The sequence below is a fragment of the Delphinus delphis genome, chromosome 11 (assembly GCF_949987515.2).
Source record: "Delphinus delphis chromosome 11, mDelDel1.2, whole genome shotgun sequence".
NCBI classification, from domain to species: Eukaryota; Metazoa; Chordata; class Mammalia; order Artiodactyla; family Delphinidae; genus Delphinus; species Delphinus delphis.
Genome location: NC_082693.1, coordinates 36,637,577 through 36,653,497, shown reverse-complemented (window position 1 = coordinate 36,653,497; position 15,921 = coordinate 36,637,577). Strand labels below are relative to the sequence as shown.

Sequence of the window (15,921 nt, the reverse complement as noted above, 5' to 3'; positions counted from 1 at the left end):
CCCTTCTTCATTGTCTTCAGTAGTTTAGCCCGTACAGCCGCCAAAGCAGGTCGGACTCCAGCGTGCCACGCATGGCGCATGCGCAGGACCCGAGACTTGGGAGGAGAGCTGAGGTTCTGAGGATGTTTCCCAGAAGCCCGGGCCACTCGCTACCGGCCTCCCTCTCGCTCGCAGGCCGCGTGACGTGACTCCGCCCGTCACGTTCCTCTGTCGCAAACGGTGGTTTGCCAGCGCCCCCTTGCGGTCCGGTTGAGCGCTGCGGCCGTGCACGCAGGGCCAGAGCGAGCGAGTAGGGCAAGCGCGGAGGGTCCCGCCGCCGCCGCCGCCGCCGCCGCCGCCGCCGGCGTCACCGTAGCGCGCCGACCTGTGGTGGCGCGGCTGAGTGGATAGGAGCGGAGCGGGGGGTGAGGGGGAAGAGGACGCGCGGAGCGGGGAGGGAGGAGGCCAGACGAGGCGGGGGGAGGGGGAGCAGCGGTGGCGCAAGCCGCGCGGAGCCGCGCAGCCCGGGTCCGCTCCCTGCTCCGCCGCTGCCACCCGCCCCAGGCAGCAGAGCCGGCGCCCCAGCGGCCCCCGGAACACCTCAAAGCGAACGAAGGAGTCCATGTTGGGGAACTTGGCGGCGGCGTGACGGGGACCTAGGGACTTGCAGTGGGGCCGCCGCCGCCGGAGCCAGCGCCTCGATCTCAGTCGGAGGTAAACACGGGCCGACCCTGGGGGTGGACGGGCGCGGGCAGCTGTCGGGGGAGGGTGGGGGTTACGGGCCGGCGCAGAGCCGGTGAGCGGGCCCGGGGCGACGGGAGGGCGGACAAAGTTTCGGAATCCGCGCGGCCCAGGCGGCGTTCTGCGCACGGAGGAAAGTTGAAGCCGCTTCTCGAAGCGGGGAAAGCTGCGGCGGGGAGGGCCCCCCCCTTCCCTCTCGCCACCCCACGAGGGCGGCCCCGTTTCGGCCGCCGCCGCCTAGCTGTCGGTACCCCGTCCCATTTCCTCCTTGTGGCCTACCCGCCTCCCGCCGCCTCCGCCGGCGCAGCCCGTACCCGCCCAGGGGTCCTGGGGGAGTGGGTTGAGGCTAGAGGCTCAGCTACAGGGTCGCTACACGTCCACCCCCTCCCTCCGGGGAAACGTGTCCTTCTGGGCTTCCGGGCGCTCCCTGACCCCCGCGCCCGCTTGACTCGGGAGACTTTGCTTTTGTCAATAGCGTCCAAGCCAGCTTGTGAAACCAAACTTTACTGCGTCGTGACCTCTCGGAGTGCGCGACTAGGGAAGTGCCGGCGCTTCTGAGCATCCGCGTTTACCCCATGCCCTGAATTTCAAACTCTTCTCCCACCGCCGATTTTTAAACCAATTTCCTGGACTGACAACAAAAGGGCCGGGAGATCTAAACTTAGCTGCACCAGTCGCCCCTCCTCAGATACTAGGAATTTTGAACCGTTGAAGTCAAATCTTAGAGGTGGCTGGCCGTCTTGCTCCCCATTTTGAAAAATTGTTCTAAAAGTAAGCGCCTGATTTAGAGTAGTTGATTAAAACATTCAGACTCGAACGCGGAATTTTAAAATATCCTCAAAGTATTTCTGTATCGCATTACATAAAGTGTCTACGAGGTGAGCGTTTTTCATTCATTTTGGATTGCATTTTAACATCTTTGTCATACTGCTAGTGAACTAAGATTTTTAGGCAAAACTGACCAAAACGTTTTTAATGTAATGCTTTGGCTTAGTAGATGCTGTTCTAAAATTTTCCCAATTTGGGAAATTCACTGAATATTGGAAAGAGCATGTTTAATAGATGCATTTCTTTCATTTTAAGAGAGAAGCTAATTCATACATGTGACCACTTACCTCAGTAGCAAGGTATTGATGTACATTCTTAAATAACTGGTCGTTTTTGTGTTTTATTGGTATTAAAATTTTGATATGTAATCAGGTCTTTTTCCAGACTGTTCCTTTCTCTTTCCTGTTTCTTTGGCAGTTGGCTTAATCATTTCACTTTTTTTGCTCTTGGCTAAGAGCTTCAGTAAAAAGTTTGTGGGACTTTTGTTTTTGTTGTTTAACTTACTGCGCAGAAGAAATGAAACTGTCTTTGGATTTCTTTTGTCTTATACTATCCTATCAAAGATAATCTGAATTTACTTTGTATTTTGTTTATGCATTATGAAGGTTTTTTAAAAAAAATTAGAAATTCTTATTGTAACTGCATTTTTTCACTGTATTATTTTTTGGTGCTTGCAAGTATAGTAATAATCATTCCATTTTACATTCAGATAGTGACCTTTTTGCCTGATAATTTGAGTACATCTTAAGTTTTTGGCTGGGTAAGATTTGGATATCTGCTTACTCTAAGTGTATTCATGCTGTAAAGACACTCTTCACTATGTTAAGGGGGAAAAGAACTGTGGAAGAAAATGGAAAATTGTTCCTAAATATGCTGCCTGAAACATATGTCATGGAGAAATTTTTAAGGGAAATTTTTTTGTATGCCTTTAGGCAGTGGTAACGGGGTTCTTGGGTTAAGATTGAAACTTTTCAGAGATCATTCAGCTTCCCCATAATTCTTTGGGGACTAACCAATACTTTAAGCAATTTTCTTTAAAAGTAAGCAGTTTTCTTTAAAAGCTGTGCTGTTAATCAGAGATAGGATGAATCAATGCTGTTACATGATGTTGATTCATCAGTAGCATCTTTTAGTAATAAGAGAGTGCAGAATTATCCTACTCATCTACCTAATACAGAACTTTTTTTTTTTTTAGTTTCATCAGTGAGAAATAGTTGTAAAACCTTACTAAGGAGAGTGGCAGGCATAAAAGTAATAAAGAATCAGCCCTAGAATAATTTTCATTGTAACTTCCTTTTAGTAAGCTCTACCATCATTTGCCCTTGTCTTTTCGTGATGTAAGTTGGATCTTGACTTACCTTGCCCAGTGAAATAATCTTTTCTTTTTTAAATTAATTTATTTTATTTTTGGCTGCGTTGGGTTTTCATTGCTGCTCACAGGCTTTCTCTAGTTGTGGCAAGTAGAGGCTACTCTTAACTGCGGTGCGCGGGCTTCTCAATGCGGTGGCTTCTCTTGTTGCAGGGCACGGGCTCTAGGTGCGCGGGCTTCAGTAGTTGTGGCACGCGGGCTCAGTAGTTGCGGCTCGCGGGCTCTAGAATGCAGGCTCAGTAGTTGTGGCGCACGGGCTTAGTTGCTCCGCGGCATGTGGGATCTTCCCAGACCAGGGCTCAAACCCACATCCCCTGCATTGGCAGGTGGATTCTTAACCACTGCGCCACCAGGGAAGCCCCAGTGAAATAATCTTAATTGTATCCTCTGTCCTGAAGAGTAAGTTAATAGCTTTGTATCTTATCTTGCATCCCAGGGCTAACTTTTAGTAGCATTGACTAGAGCCTAGAGTTAAAATACCCTTTATCATTTTATTGCTGTTCCCAAGACTCATCTTTGCATTGTTGTGGTCCTTGCTTTTCTTATTTAAAGCCGTGGCTTTGTAATTCCTAGTACTTAAGCACATAAAAGTTCAATATAAAATTTAAAAACAGCATTGTCATCTCTCACAAAATAATGTCCTAAAAGGTTTCACCATGACCTTTCTTCACCTAGAATCTTTAACACTCAACAGCCAGAGTGATCCTGATAAAATATATCAGATCATGTCACTTCTCTTCTCAAATGGCTTCCCTTCTCAGTAGTAGTAAAATCCATAATCCTTATTATGGTCTCCCAGGCTCTGAGCCTTTTGAGTCTCTTCATCCTCTCTGACTTCATTACTTCACTCTTTCTGTAGCCACACTTCTACTCTACTACTGAAGTGTTCTTTGATTACTCCGTAAAACACAGGCCCTCCTCCCACATTTCTTAGCCCTTTTTAAGCCAGATTTTTCTCCATAGCACTTAACACTTTCCAAGATACTGTAGAATTGGCTAACCTAAGTTTATTATATTTTTTTCTTTACTCAAATGCAAGTTCTGTGAGAATTGGGTTTGTCAGTTTGGGTCACTGTTTTGTCCCCAAACACTGAACAATGTCTGACGCACAGTAGATACTTAACAAATACGTAATGAATTAACATGCTTTCAGCTAGAAAACATTGAAAATAGTAATTGTGGTTTGAAACTTGAGACTATGCAAGTCTCATTCTTTTGCATAAACTGCTAATATAACTTGGAAAAAAGAGATGCTAAAATGGAATCACAGTGGTCTCTTAACATTAAAAAAAAAAAGAAAAAAGTTTGTTGGAGGAATGTGAGCGCCCAAAGAATACTGTGAAGGTCAGAGAGGAGGTGAGTGTGGTATTACAGAAACCAAAGGAAGAGAGTATTTCAAGGGGAGAGTAGTCAGTAGTCAAGTGATGATGAGAGTTGAATAAGGTCAGAGCTGAAAGATTTTTCTTTGGGGAATCCCCTAGCAGTCCAGTGGTTAGCCCTCCACGCTCTCACTGCTGAGGGCCCGGGTTCGATCCCTGGTCCGGGAACTAAAGTCCCACAAGCTGCCTGGCATGGCCAAAAAAAAAAAAAAAAAAAAGATTTTTGTTTACGTTTAACAACATGGAGCTCATTGGGTTTTTGAACAAGCAGAATAGTAAACTTATTTTTAAACCAATGCTCTAGTAATTGCATAACTAGATCTAAAAGTACTGGGATCAAAGATTAAGAAATTATCTACTCACATTACAGAAGAGACCTAATGTTTATCAGATATTTACTGTGTGCCAAACACTCTGTTCTAGACATTTTGCATGAATTTTCATTTGATCTTTTCAGCAGCCTTGCAGTATTGGTTGTATTTAATCCATTTTACAGAAAGGAGTCTGAGGCTCTGGAGAAGTTAAGAAGTCAGATGACTTGCTAAGTGTCAGAGCACTTGCAAAGAATCTATACCCAAGTCCATCTGACTCTTTGGCCTTTAGTTAGTCGTTACGTCAATTGACCTCCCAAACTCTGCATCAGTGTTGTCTAGTAGTAGAACTTGCTGTGATGATGCAAGTGTTCTGTATCTCTGCTGCCCAATATAGTAGCTGATAGTAACTGTAGTAGATAGTGGCTGTTGAAAACTTGAAATGTAGCCAGTGCAGTCGGGGAACAGAATAGTGGTACTGTGTTGGACAGTGCAGATATAGATCAAAAGAATCCCATGAATAATAAAGGAGAGTCTTTTCTTATTAGAGATGGAAACACATATTCCTCATTTGAAAGGAGTACTGTTTTGCTTATATTCTAGTTTTAGATGCTGTAAATGAATATTTGTAAGTAATCTTCTTTTCCTTTTTTTTTTTTAAACAATCTCAAACTTTCAGAAAAGTTCCAAGTGCAATGCAAAGAACTTTTCCCCCAAAGCTATTTGAGAGTAAGTTGCAGATGCAGGCTCATCACCTCAAACAAGGACAAGGACTTTCTTTCTGTTACATAAACAATATTAAAATTAGGAAATTAACCTTGCTATATTACTACCATATAACCCTCAAACCTCATCCAAGTTTTGCCAGTTTTCACAGTAATTTCCACTATAACAAAATGATCCAGTTCAGAATTTTGTGTTGCATTCATTTAATTGTAATGTCCTTCAACCTAGAACAATTCCTTAGCCTTTTATTGATTTTCATGACCTTGACACTTGGAAAGATTACAGGTCAGTTTTGTTGTAAACTTTCTCTCGATTTGGATTTGTCTGATACTTCTTCATGATTGGATTCAGATTGTGCATTTCTTGGTAGGAGTATCACAGTGATGATACTGTTTTCTCATGGCATCCTATCAGATGGCATAATAACAGTTTCTGTTTGTCCCCTTACTGATGATGTGCACTTTGATCTCTTAATTAAGGTGAAGTCTCCTAAGCTTCTTCACTGGCAAGTATTTTTCCTGTCTTAGTAATTAATAAGTACTTTGTGGGGAAGTATTTTGAGACCATATTAAGCCCATTCCTTATCAAACTTGCTATTTGTTGATGTTCAAATTGTCCCAGCTTTGGCCAGGGACCAAAAGCCCCTTTAAGCTAGTTTCTGTATTCTTTTGACTTGCTTTGAGCACTTCCTTACTTTTTGATACAAGAAAATGTTCCAGGCTCACCTTAAACTTTCCTTGCCACAGCCCTGGAATCAACCATTTCTCCAAGGAGTGGTTTCTTTTAGTGGAGAAAGGAATTTAGAAACCAAGATTTGAGCGCTGTATTTATGTCTCCATCTATATGTAAAAAACCATGAGTTGGTACCAGTTTCTCCAATTTCAGTACACAGTGTTTGCTTTAGTTTTCTCCTTCTCAAAATTTGTAACTACTTTCTTTTAAAAGGAATAGCCTAGCTCCCATTATCATCCTTAGTGTATTTACTTAGATGATCAATCCCTGGTATGTAACCAGTTTCCCAGTGCCACTGCTGCTTTCTCCCCTGTCTTGCATAACATTTTCACTTTGGCTCTGACACCTTGTGCCAGGATGCATTCCTCATTCCAGGCTTCTCTTATACCTCATGCAGAGCATCTTGCCATTCTGCTTGAGTTCTAGTACCTCACTCTGGGTTCTTTCACCATCCCTCATGAGGACACCTTGGTCACAGAGTTGGGTTCCCACAAATCCAGGAAGAATAGCAGCATACAGACATGTTCTTTTAAGGATTATAGTTACTTGTTTCTACAAAAGATTATTACACCAAAAGTTATAGTGAAAATTAATGACCAGATATGTTCTCAACTTTTAATTTAACCCCCCTTGAGATTCTCACATCTCTTAGTGATAAGACTGATCTTCCTCCTCATTTTTCCTTAGAGTTCTCAGATGTACTTTTGAGAGAGTCTTCTTAATGTAATTTTAGTAGTAAGGTAAAAATTAGTTGAGTTCTTTTGTATATAGGTTTTGGAGTCAATCAGACCTGGCTTTGAATGCTGATTGTCCCATATACTACTGACTGTCACCTTTCCTAGGTGACTTAATCAATGTCCCAGTTTCCTCACCTATTTTACTTTTAAGTAACATTTACCTGAGTCCAGTGGTAATAGCTGCTAACTCCATCTCTATCTTTCATCCCCTTAAGTTAGCTCTGTTTAGTGAGTGATTTTCAAGCCTTTTTAGCAGTGTTCTAGTATTGAATCTTGGTGGTGTTTTAATTCTTAGAATGTACTGTGGTATGTGTTTTGAGGGTTAAATGTGCAAAGGTGTGCCAGAGTATTCAGTTCATTTCCTGATATAAAGTAGGCATTCTCTCTACCTTTAGTTCTGTGCTACAGGTTTGTTGATATCTGTGTGTCTATTAGGTCTGGGGATGAAACATGGCCTTTGCTCTTGGGGAGCTTAGTCCTAATCAGGCCTTCTTTATTGCTCCCCAGTGTTGTTTGTATTTTGTCCTAACTAGTTTTCCATAGCTTCCTCGCTTTACCCCCTTTCTGCTGCTGGATTATTTTCAAAACTCCCAATTTAAACATCTCAGAAGCTACTCTCAAAATAGATAAGTGAGAGAGAGGTGGATTTTTCCTTAGTGATTCTCTACTTTTTACAAAACACAATTTAAGTCCTACCTTGGACTTAAACTTTAAGTCCCTTTACATTCTGGCCCATAATTATGTCTTTGCCCTTATCTTCTATTAGTTTCCTAAATGAATTCTTTCTGACTAAATTAGTCCTGAAAAGTGACCTGTACCTCACATTTGGCACTTAGCATATGCTATTTTGTTGTTCATCTTTTATATCCTATTTTTGCACTTCCACTTTTTGAAAGGGTATAGTATCTTAATCTGCCTTTGTAGTCCAATGCCAGCCCCAATACCGTAATCATAGTAGTAGTTCAGCAGCTTAAAGTAAACAGAAACAGAAATATAAACATTAAAAAGAGCAGCCACAGCAACATTGCTTTGAAAATTCTCTGGGATCAGTGAAACAGCTTACAAATGATACATGATTTGTTAACATAAATATTTTGTATGCCTGGATGGCCTGTCAGGAAAACTGTTTCTTTAAACTACTGTTCTAACTGGGGATAAAATAGTAATAACTTAAAATTTTGTAAGCTGTCATTTACCTGAAAACCTTATCATAGAAAAGCCTTCTTCAGGGGCTTCCCTGGTGGTGCAGTGGTTAAGAATCTGCCTGCCAATGCAGGGGACACGGATTTGAGCCCTGGTCTGGGAAGATCCCACATGCCGCGGAGCACCTAAGCCCATGCACCACAACTCCTAAGCCTGCACTCTAGAGCCCTCGAGCCACAACTACTGAAGCCCATGCATCACAACTACTGAAGCCCGCGCGCCTAGAGCCTGTGCTCCGCAACAAGAGAAGCCACCACAATGAGAAGCTCGCACACTGCAGCGAAGAGTAGCCCCTGCTCACCACAACTAGAGAAAGCCCGCGCGCAGCAACGAAGACCCAATGCAGCCAAAAATAAATAAATGAATGAATTTATTAGGGGGGAGAAAAAGGCTTCAGATAGGACAGCTTTAATGATTTAGGCCATATTTCTTTAGGAACTGTTGTACATGTCCAGTTACTTGGATGTAAACATGAGTAATATGAGGAAGATGCATGAAACAAAATATCTTTATTGTTTCAAAACTGCTACAGAATTAGATAAAACTGAAACAGAACATGAAGGAGAAACAAATTCAATCAAGCCCTTAAAAGAAGTTTATAGTATGTTTCATATTAATGTAACCATTCCAACTTTCTTTGATTATTACTTGCATGATGTAATTTTTTCCCATACTTTTATTTCCGTACTTTTATTTACTATGTCCTTATGTTTAAAGTGAGTTTCTCCCCCCACCCCACCCCATGATGTCATGATTCCCTCCTGGCTGTTCCTAAAGGCAGCCATGGAGCTCAATAAAATTTACTTTCCTGGAAAAAGAAAATAAAGTGAATTTCTTGCAGACAGCATGTCAGTCTTTTTAACAATCCAATCTGACAATCTCTTAATTGATGTATTTAGATTATTTGCATTTAATGTAATTATTGATATGGTATGCTCCTTTGTTCCCCATTTACTGCCTTTTTTTTCATTCTTATCCTAGGGCTTTTTTTTTTTTTTTTTTTAACATATACATATATCTATTCTTTTTCAGAGTCTTTTCCCACATAGGTTATTACAGAGTATTGAGTAGAGTTCCTTGTGCTATACAGTAGGTCTTCGTTGATTATCTGTTTTATATACAGTAGTATGTATATGTTAACCCCAACTTCCTAATTTATCCTTTCCCCACCCCCAACCTTTCCCCTTTGGTAACCATAAGTTTGTTTTCTGAGTCTGTGAGTCTGTTTCTGTTTTGTAAATATGTTCATTTGTATCATTTTTTAGGATTCCACATATAAGTGATATCATATATGTCTTTCTCTGTCTGACTTCACTTAGTATGATAATCTCTAGGTCCATCCATGTTGCTGCAAATGGCATTATTTCATTCTTTTTTAATGGCTGAGTAATATTTCATTGTATACATGTACCACGTCTTCTTTATTCATTCCTCTGTCAATGGACATTAGGTGCGTCTATGTCTTGGCTGTTGTAAATAGTGCTGCAGTGAACATTGGGGTTTATGTATCTTTTTGAATTATGGTTTTCTCTGGATATATGCCCAGGGGTGCGATTGCTGGATTATATGGCAGCTCTATTTTTAGTTTCTTAAGGAATCTTATACTGTTCTCCATAGTGGCTATACCAATTTACATTCCTACCAACAGTGTAGGAGGGTTCCCTTTTCTCCACACCCTCTCCTGTTTGTAGACTTTTTGCTGATGGGCATTCTGGCCAGTGTGAGGTCATTGTAGTTTTAATTTGCATTTTTCTAATACTTAGCGATGTTGAGCATCTTTTCATGTGCCAATTGGCCATCTGTATGTCTTTGGAGAAATGTCTGTTTAGATCTTCTGCCCATTTTTTGATTGGGTTGTTTTCTTGATATTGAGCTGCAAGAGCTGTTTGTATATTTTGTAGATTAATCCCTTGCTGGTTGCATCTTTTGCAAATATTTTCTCCCATTCTGTGTGTTGTCTTTTTGTTTTGTTTATGGTTTCCTTTGCTGTGCAAAAGCTTTTAAGTTTAATTGGGTCCCATTTGTTTATTTTTGTTTTTACGTTCATTACTCTAGAAGGTGGATCCAAGTAAGTCAGTCTTTTTAACAATCCAATCTGACAATCTCTTAATTGGTATATTTAGATTATTTACATTTAATGTAATTATTGATATGATATGTTCCTTTGTTCCCCATTTACTGCCTTTTTTGGACTAGGTGAATATATTTTAGTATTCTACTTTAAATTTATCTTTGGCCCTTCTTTTGGGCTGCATCTCTTTGCATTATTTTTTAGTGGTTGCTTGAGATCTTCTCTTGACAACTTGAAATGTGCCTAGTTTGAATTGAAGTGTGCAGTAAGTATAAAATACACACTAGATTTAAAAGATTTACTACCACAAAAATAATATAAAATGTCTCATTTAATATATTTTTTATTGATTATATGTTGCAGTATTAATATTTGGACATAATAGGGTTAGTAAAATTTACTGAATTGATTTTATCTGTTTTAACTTTTAAAATATGGCTACTAGAAAATTGAAAATTACATATGCAGCTCACATTATATTTCTGTTGCACAGTACTGCTCTAGGGATCATAATATATATGCCAGAGGATTTACTTAGAATTCATATTTACTGGTTGAAGTAAATGTAGAAGCCCTATAATTCTCCAGTGACATCTATCTTATGTTGTTATATGTATTAACACGTATACATGCAATGAAAACCCCATTAGACAATTATGCAATTTTTGCTTTCAATAATCATACACTTTTTAAAAGGACTTTAGAGAAGAAAAAGTAGTTTCTTAAATATTCCTAAATAGTTACTATTTTGTTGTTGCTCTTTGTTAATGAAACTTCAGTTTTCTCTCGTGTCATTTTTCTTCAGCCTGAAGCACTTCCTTTAGCCTGTCTTTTAAAGTAGCCCTGCTGGTGATAAATTTTCTTAGTTTTTCTTCACTGAAATATCTTCTCCATTTTCATTTCATTTTTCTTTTGAGTTAGTCTTATTTGATGTACACAAAACTGTCAGTTTTTAAATTTGTGCCTTTCACCAAGTTAGGGAGGTTTTTTGGACATTATTTCTTCAAATATGTTTTCCTGTTCCAATCTCTTTCTCCTTTTTCTGGACATGATTAGAACTTTGGATATTGTCCATAGGACCCTGAGACTCTTCATTTTCCTTCAGTCTTTTATATCTCTATTCTTCAAATTAGATCACTTCTATTGTATCTTCACATTCACTGACTCATTCCTTTGCATTTCCATCCTGTTGTTGAGATCTTATTTCAGACATTGTGTTTTTCACTTCTGAAATTTCCTTTTTTTTTTTTAATATAGTTACTATTTATCTGCTGAGAACCTCTGTCTTCCTATTCATTTCTAAAGTGTTACTTTCTTCCCCATGGAGCATAACTTATTTATATATTTAGCTTAAAATCATGCCTGACAAATGTGTTGGGTAAATATTATCTAAGGTTATTATACATATTAATAAATCATTCATTCAAAGCTGTTTATTGGGCAGTCATTTGAAGGCATGGTGCTGGATCCTGGGTTATATAGTGAATAAGGCAGATCACAGCTTAACAATTTTGTAGTCATTTGAGTCATTAAGGGTGTTACTGCTTCTCACTGTTTGAATAATTTTAATATTTAGTGACTTGGATTAATATTTGTTTTATTTTCTGGCAAAAGGCTGGTGAGTTCCAATCCTACTACTTACCACTGGCTTTGCGACCTTGGACAAGCTACTTAATTTCACTGTATGTAAAATGGAGATACCTTCTTCAAAAAATACTCTAACAGTTAAATGAGATAACTTATGATATATCAGAAAGTAATGGCTAGACCAGGACCAGATGGCTTCACAGGCGAATTCTATCAAACATTTAGAGAAGAGCTAACACCTTTCCTTCTCAAACTCTTCCAAAATATAGCGGAGGGAGGAACACTACTGAACTCATTCTACAAGGCCACCGTCACCCTGATACCAAAACCAGACAAAGGTGTCACAAAAAAAAAACTACAGGCCAATATCACTGATGAACATAGAGACAAAATTCCTCAATAAAATACTAACAAACAGAATCCAACAGTACATTAAAAGGATCATACACCATGATCAAGTGGGGTTTATCCCAGGGATGCAAGGATTCTTCAGTATATGCAAATCATTCAATGTGATACACCATATTAACAAACTGAAGAATAAAAACCATATGATCATCTCAATAGATGCAGAAAAAGCTTTTGACAAAATTCAATGCCCATTTATGAAAAAAAACCTCCAAAAAGTAGGCATAGAGGGAACCTACCTCAACATAATAAAGGCCATATATGACAAACCCACAGCCAACATCGTTCTCAGTGGTGAAAAACTGAAACCATTTCCTCTAAGATCAGGAACAAGACAAGGTTGCCAACTCTTACTGCTATTATTCAACATAGTTTTGGAAGTTTTAGCCACAGCAATCAGAGAAAAAGAAATAAAAGGAATCCATATTGGAAAAGAAGTAAAACTGTCTACTGTTTGCAGATGACATGATGCTATACATAGAGAATCCTAAAGATGCTACCAGAAAACTACTAGCGCTAATCAATGAATTTGGTAAAGTAGCAAGATACAAAATTAATGCACAGAAATCTCTTGTATTCCTATGCATTAACGATGAAAAATCTGAAAGAGAAATTAAGGAAACACTCCTATTTACCGTTGCAACGAGAAGTATCACATACCTAGGGAGACAAAAGACCTGTAAGGCAGAAAACTATAAGATACTGATGAAAGAAATTAAAGGTGATACAAACAGATGGAGAGATATACCATGTTCTGGGATTGGAAGAATCAACATTGTGAAAATGACTGTACTACCTAAAGCAATCTACAGATTCAGTGCAATCCCTATCAAATTACCAATGGTATTTTTCACAGAAATAGAACAAAAAATTTCACAATTTGTATGGAAACACAAAAGATCCCGAATAGCTAATGCAGTCTTAAGAAAGAAAAACGAAGCTGGAGGAATCAGGCTCCCTGACTTCAGACTATACTACAAAGCTACAGTAATCAAGACAGTATGGTACTGGCACAAAAACAGAAATATAGATCAGTGGAACAGGGTAGAAAGTCCAGTGATACATCCATGCACATATGGCCACCTTATCTTTGATAAAGGAGGCAAGAATATACAATGGAGAAAAGACAGTCTCTTCAATAAGTGGTGCTAGGAAAAATGGACAGATACATGTGAAAGAATGAAATTAGAACACTCCCTAACACCATATACAAAAATAAACTCAAAATGGATTAAAGACCTAAATGTAAGGCCAGACACTGTAAAACTCTTAGAGGAAAACATAGGCAGAACACTCCATGACATAAATCGCAGCAAGATCCTTTTTGACCCACCTCCTAGAGTAAGGGAAATAAAAACAAAAATAAGCAAGTGGGACCTAATAAAACTTAAAAGCTTTTATACAGCAAAGGAAACTATAAACGATGAAAAGACAGCCCTCAGAATGGGAGAAGATATTTGCAAATGAAGCAACTGACAAAGGATTAATCTCCAAAATATACAAAGCAGCTCATGCAGCTCAATATCAAAAAAACAAACAACCCAATCCAAAAATGGACCTAAATAGACTTTTCTCCAAAAAAGGTATACAGATTGCCAACAAACACATGAAAGCGTGTTCAACATCACTAATCATTAGAGAAATGCAAATCAAAACCACAATGAGGTATCACCTCACACTGGTCAGAATGGCAATCATCAAAAAATCTACAAACAATAAATGCTGGAGAGGGTGTGGAGAAAGGGAATCCTCTTGCACTGTTGGTGGGAATGTAAATTGATGCAGCCACTATGGAGAATAGTATGGAGGTTCCTTAAAAAACTAAAAACAGAACTACCATATGACCCAGCAATCCCACTACTGGGCATATACCCTGAGAAAACCATAATTCAAAAAGAGACATGTACCACAATGTTCATTGCAGCTCTATTTACAATAGCCAGGACATGGAAGCAACCTAAGTGTCCATTGATAGGTGAATGGATAAAGAAGATGTGGCACATATATAAATGGAATATTAGGCATAAAATGAAACAAAATTGAAATATTTGTAGTTAGGTGACTGGACCTAGAGTCTCATACAGAGTGAAGTAAGTCAGAAAGAGAAAAAAAAATACCATATGCTAAAGCATATATATGGAATCTAAAAAAAAAAAGTGGCTCTGATGAACCTAGGGGCAGGACAGGAATAAAGGCGCACACGTAGAGAATGGACTTGAGGACACAGGGAGGGGGAAGGGTAAGCTGGGACAAAGAGAGTGGCATGGACCTATATACACTACCAAATGTAAAATAGATAGCTAGTGGGAAGCAGCTGCATAGCACAGGGAGATAAGCGAGGTGCTTTGTGACCACCTAGAGGGGAGGGGTAGGGAGGGTGGGAGGGAGGGAGACGCAAGAGGGAGGGGATATGGGGACATATATATACATAAAGCTGATTCACTTTGTTGTAAAGCAGAAACTAACACACATTGTAAAGCAATTAATAGTGTTAAAAAAAAAAAAAGGGAAAGTAATGGCTAGAAACAGTGTGAAAATCACAGCCAAAAGTCCAGTTCTTGGGGCATTTGAAACCCCAATAATAAGATTAAATTTCGGAGAGGATCGCAGTATCTGCCCATGCCTGATGCTAGCATGAAAAAGTGTTGTTTTTTTTTGTTTTTTGCTTTTTTTAAAAGTAAGTAAGTTTTCATGGTATGTAATAACATTTCTAGGTTAGAATAGTAGTGTATCATAGGAGTAGGATTGTGAAATGCCTTTTTAAATTATGTGTGAAAAATTCATTTGAGAACACATTCATCATATACTTACATAACATAATAAAATTGTATTTATCTCTGAGCTAGCTACCTAGGTTGAGTTTAAGAAATTCTGATAATAGGTATAGCTAGAGTAAAGAGAGAGTGGATGTCCTGTGTACTATACAAAACAGTTGCTCCCCCCTCCCCCCGTATTAGTTTCACTATAGCAACTTGCACAATTTGGAAGGGATTAGTACAAAGGAAGTGACATTTCTTGAGGAACCACTCAATTAGTACAAAGGAAGTGACATTTCTTGAGGAACCACTCAAAGAATGACATTTAACATCTGTGCAAAAAAGAGACTGATTTCTAGAGTTGAAATTCTATAATGTAAAGTTTTTAAAATCTTGTTTAAACAGAACAGAGCAATATTTCAGAAGCAATGTTTTGAACCTTGTCCTTTCCCCCCCACTGCTATAGATGAAATTCATTTCCATTCCTCTGTAACAAGCATTTGTGTACATTATTTTGTGTTTCCTCTCCTTTAATTCTTAGGATTTGTTTGTTTATTTGCGAATGTTTCCTGTGCCTTACATAATTTTCCCATCTCCTTTTTTGGGAGGTAGGTAGACAGGGATTACCATTTAAATTCAGGAATCTGTCTAAGGTAGATTAAAGGTTAAATTAAAGAAATGGTCTATAGTTTTCCTGTTTGGGGTTAGAAGAAAAGTATAAAAAGACTCCAGTTCTTTCTCTGCTTCCTTGCTTCCTTCCAGGATCCCCTTTCCTCTTGGGTATTCTGCCCAGATATGAGGGTACATTGCTCTTGATCCCAAGGGCTCCTGTAGTCCTCTTGGGAGGTTTGTTGTGAGGTGAGTCTCTTAACACCTCATTGTTCTTTTTGCTTTTTTGTCTCTAGTAGGCATAAGGTTTAATCTTGTAAATGTAAACTCTACTTTTCCAGACTTGTAACTCTTGCCTTCAGCAGACCTGTAATAAATGTTGAGGAATGGGTGATGGAAAGAAACAAAAATGTAAGAGCTTCAGGTTTGCCTTTATCATTTAAATTAGTGCTTTAGTAAATGGGGTTGAGAACATGGAGGTGAGA

At 39.2% G+C, this 15,921-nt stretch overlaps 1 protein-coding gene across 6 annotated transcripts in view; it reads left to right on the top strand.

Annotated features, from left to right (window-relative positions):
• The first annotated feature begins 448 nt into the window (after positions 1 to 448).
• Positions 449 to 15,921, top strand: part of SCAF11 (SR-related CTD associated factor 11) — a 71,344-nt gene continuing 55,871 nt past the window's right edge. For all 6 annotated transcript variants that reach the window (XM_060024625.1, XM_060024630.1, XM_060024628.1 and 3 more), the window contains exon 1: positions 449 to 693. The gene's annotated coding sequence lies outside the window, so the exon portion shown is untranslated. The remainder of the gene's footprint in view (positions 694 to 15,921) is intronic.